Raw genomic sequence first — 4546 nt, 5'->3', positions numbered from 1 at the left:
CATTGCATCAGTGAAACAACTGAAACATGAGGTTCAGATTTATTAAGCACCACAGAATCCCCAGATGAGAGATGAAGCTTGCAAGCAAGGCATTCAGATCCCTCTTTTAAAGGTTTTTTTTTTTTTTTTTTGACTCCTCTTTTCACTTCTTGGGGACATAATTCTGCCTCATGAAGCTGAGGAGATGTTGGGAAGGGAGCAGTAGGGGACTTGGTGCTTTGGAACCAGCCTCTGTCACTGGATTTTCCTGTGGGTTGCTCAGCCGGTGGAACAGCAGTGACAAACCACCAAAAACAGTGTGTATAAATAACATTTTAAAATTAATCATCCCATTTCCTGCAAGTGATAAGAAAATTTGCCTTGTCTGCGAGTAATTTGCAGTCATTCATGGCAATTTCTAATATTTAAATACTAAGTAAATTAATTATTTGCCATTATTTTTAGTTAACTGCATTACTGTAATTGCAAGGACTAAATAAATCAATTACTTAAAAAAAAGAAAGCCTCAGACAAACATGGTAAATCAATTACTTACTATTTAATGGGAATTACTTGATGTTACAGAAAACAACAGAGGAACAAATCCTTTTATGACATCAGCAAAATTCAATCACTGTCTGGGGAAAGGGATTTCAGTGCAATGTTACATCTTTATTTAACTTACCAGATAACGTAATGAAATAGTGAGAACGCATGGGAACCACGAGCCCAGCCTGACCACCACACACTGCGCAGAGGGAGGCTGGGACATGATCTTCTGAACCATTTCAGAGGCAAGAAAAACACCCTTTGGTGGACAGCACTAGTGCCAGGAAAGCTGTGACAACAGATACGGTTAGGAGCTGCCTGGATAAATGCCACCTGTGCTGGGAAACAAATCCATTGTTAGAAATTTTTTGAGGAGGAATGAGGACTACATCGGAGAACATCATTGCTATGGCACTGGGAGGTAGTTGCAGCTAGCCTGCATCTGTGATGCATCTCCTCTCCTCTTGGGAGGGTCTGTTATCAATTCAGCAAATACCCACCACCTTGAGCCTTACCTCACCAAGGCAATAATGTCAGCAATAACCTGCTCTGCTGACAAGAGGCTCGTTCTGAGCACCATGTGTGCTGCTGGCCAGCAGGAGCCTTTGTGTCCGTGGACCTGCCAGCAATAAAAATAACTGCTGAGCTCTTCCTGGTAATTTTCCCTCTGAGGATGTGTTCAATTTGCATTCTCTATCCAGCCAGCAACTTTCACACAACTTGAAGGAGTTTAATTATCTTCAGGAGCTCAAATTATGTCTGATGAGCTTTAAATTGAGCAAGAGCTTCAGTATTAGTCATAAGAAGGAAGACAGGCAGATAAGGTATGCAGTATGCAAACCCTGTCTCATTATGAAAGTGGGGTTAGAGCCCACCAGAGCTCAGTTTAAATAGGTTCTTTATTATTTCTGGTCTCTAGTCTACTCTTCTCATTGCTGTTATGACTGGCATTTAAGCTTGCTTGGGGTGATGAGAAACCTGGCTAGAACCAGAAAATATGAGATCTTTACCAAGTTAAATATCACCCCTGTATTTTTGGATACTTTGTGAACTAGGTTATTATGAAAATAGCCCCCTTGGTGATGGTGGAATCAACCCAAAACACCAAGGAAAGAGGATTACACATAGTCTATCACAAGAACACCCAAAACATCATTATTTGTATTAAGGTTATATGTTTTAAATACAATTACTCAGGGGGAAAAAGAACATTTAAAATGGGATATTTTCAGAAGAAAACCCCATTCTGCACCTGTGTGTGCTGCTCCTGGTGGAGTCCCTTGACCTGGCAATCCTGCTCACACGACTTCTGTCCACTCCAGCTGACTCAGGAACTTGGACAAAGTAGGACAGGCTCCATGCTTTCTTCCTCAGCACCTATAACCAATGGGGTTTCCTCCAGGTAGAAATCCATGTGAGTTAACAGAAGCGCCAGCACAAAATGTGCCTAGTGGGGACCTCATCTTCACTGGATGGATTTAATTCCAGACCTGAGTTGCCACTGGAGTATCCATGAGGTCCACAAGTAAGACCAAGACCTGTCTGAAGACAGGTTGAAAGTGGCACTGGCTCGAGGGGGTACAAAAATCTCCTCGTGCCCATTCTTACACCTACCTAGGAAGGGGTTTCTCCAGCCTCTAGATGCAGGCAGGTAGATGACCGTAGCTATTCACAGCTCAAACCTAGCTTCATTTTTAATGCAGCCTGCTGGGAGCTCTCACAACATGCCTGAGAGGCTCCCCCCTCTGCAAGGTCTTTCCCAGCAAACAGGGCTTACTCTTGCCACTCTTACTAAAGTACTGTCAGAAATTATTGCATTACAATTGCTAAGCATTTAATGTGCCTCAGCTGCATCCCTGATTGCATCAATTAACAACAAATCAACTGAGGAGCCAATTTGGGTTCAAAATAGACTTAATGAGATGCCTCTGTTGCCTTTTTTTTGTTTGTTTGTTTTAATATACCACACCTGGAAGGTGGACATAAGTTTATTGTTATTGGTTTAGTCTTTGTCTTATAACAGTCCACTTTATAACCATGCTACGTGCTGTCCATGCAGTGAGAGTCTGTGCTACAAAGAGTTTAACCGTGATGTGTAGCACTGGGATTATTTTTCTTTTACAGAAATTAAGGCCTAGAGTCACCTGCAGAAAACACAGCATGCTGGAGCATAAAACCACTGATGATAGTAAAGTTCTCTAATAATATGGTAACAATGAGTATAAATTAGTATTTAATAAAACGTCTTTGAGCTGGATAAGTAACAAAGAGATCCAGTAGCAGCATGTCCTGCCACTGGTGGTGGCAGGCCTGGCTTTGTGCTGAGGCATGGATCACCTTGAAGAGTCCTGTACTGTAACGGTGATTGTGTAAGTGGTACCACAGCCGGTGTTGGTTGTATTGTTTTGCTCTGTTGTTAAAAAATCAAAAAGCTTTTCTTGTTTCTGACAAATGCCACCGATCATGCGGTGGTGCTGATGGAAGGAGTTCATCTCCCATCTCACCTGCTGAATGCCTTTGGAAGGCTTCATTACCATGCAAATAGAGATTGCACACAGCCTAATAAAAATACATCTGTCAGATTGCACACATTTATAACAGTAAATGTTAGCATAACTAGGATTTATAGAGCAAGAGAATTTCATCTGGGGCTGGTTAAACTTGGCCTACCACTGGAAACAATAAGGGTTAATTATGCTTCAGTAATTCTGACACCTTTCTGATGAACAATTCATCTCTGTTGGACCAAAAAACTGCCATGATACTAGGAAACTTTTGACCTTGAAATGACGGAGGAGGATTTTGACAAAGAAATTGCAAAGGTGACAAATGAGAAGGCGACCAACATAGGTACGAGCAGCAATGAAAAATACAGTCAAGTAAAGGTGGGAAATGATCATCTAACTCAACCATCATTTTGCAAGCGATCAAGTTGTCATCTGGCTTATTTGGGGGCAAGCCTTCAAGAAGACAACATGTCTGTGATGATTTATGCACTGAGATTAAAGATTTGAAGGAGGTTACTGCTGTGTCCTGCTTTGGGAAAGCATTGGGGGATGAAGGGACATCCCTCCCTGAGCCACTGGACCCCAGGCTATGGAGGATGACGGTAGGGGCACCAAGCTGGAAGCCCGCAGTGAGCAGCTATGTAGGTGGGGATACAGGGAGGGCTTTCTGCCTAGGAATATCAGGGGACCTCAGGAGGCAACTGCACTGAATGCATGGTGTTGGTCTTCACTTTCTCCCCATGGAGAGCCTGCTCCTAGGCATAGTTAGCCATGTCTTGAGCAGAGTTCCTGAAGAAAGAAGTTTCTCTGCCTTACCAGAGCCACCTAATACAGAAGACAGTCTAACTAAAAAAATGTGTTCTGTTCTTTATAGCCGTGCTGGGACATCAGCACCATATTCACCTGCTTTTGGTGGTACTTAAAATTAGCAAATCGCAGCTATCTTCTGAATCTCAGTAAGCACCCTGCTTTCTGAAACAGTCCCAAACTAGGGAGAGGATGGCCGTCTCTTCTACATCAACCAGCTTTCATTGAATGTATCTTAGATTGGCGATTACAGTCAAATAACTTATTGACATATTAAAATTGTTGTGTGCACAGTGCAAAGCATTTGCCAATGTCCGGTTATTGTATTTACTGTGGCAATACTGGCAAGAAGCCAGGGAAAATGAGTTTGGGCCTGATTAATTTTTCAAAGGCCATGAAGGAAAAAAAGAAGAAAACAAGTTTTTAATTTGTACTGGAAATCACATGCAGAGCCTGTGTGTTCAGTCTTAACTCTGGGATGTGCACATTTCTGGAAAATTATAAATGTGTTATTGGATTTTACATCTAGATATGTTGTAATAAAAATACCTTGAAATGCAGTTTTTTATTATGCTTTTCATAGTGTTTGTAAGGGATTAACTCAGAGCATCTCTGCCTTGCATGGCAAGGATTATTTAGATTGCTGCACTACTGATTTTCACAGTTTTTACCTTTACCACAAAATACAGGTGTTGGTCCATTGA

At 41.8% G+C, this 4546-nt stretch overlaps 1 long non-coding RNA gene across 1 annotated transcript; it reads right to left on the bottom strand.

The window, feature by feature from the left end:
* Positions 1–519: 519 nt before the first annotated feature.
* LOC119716663 (uncharacterized) lies at positions 520–3196 on the bottom strand. The gene is made up of 3 exons (XR_005265046.2): positions 2143–3196; positions 1781–1905; positions 520–1147 (listed from the first exon to the last, which is right to left on the bottom strand). It is a non-coding gene; the product is annotated as an uncharacterized lncRNA (long non-coding RNA).
* Positions 3197–4546: the final 1350 nt, after the last annotated feature.

Source organism: Anas platyrhynchos, chromosome 3, assembly GCF_047663525.1.
Source record: "Anas platyrhynchos isolate ZD024472 breed Pekin duck chromosome 3, IASCAAS_PekinDuck_T2T, whole genome shotgun sequence".
NCBI classification, from domain to species: domain Eukaryota; kingdom Metazoa; phylum Chordata; class Aves; order Anseriformes; family Anatidae; genus Anas; species Anas platyrhynchos.
The sequence above is the reverse complement of the archived record's forward strand: the minus strand, read 5'-3'. Positions and strand labels throughout refer to the sequence as shown.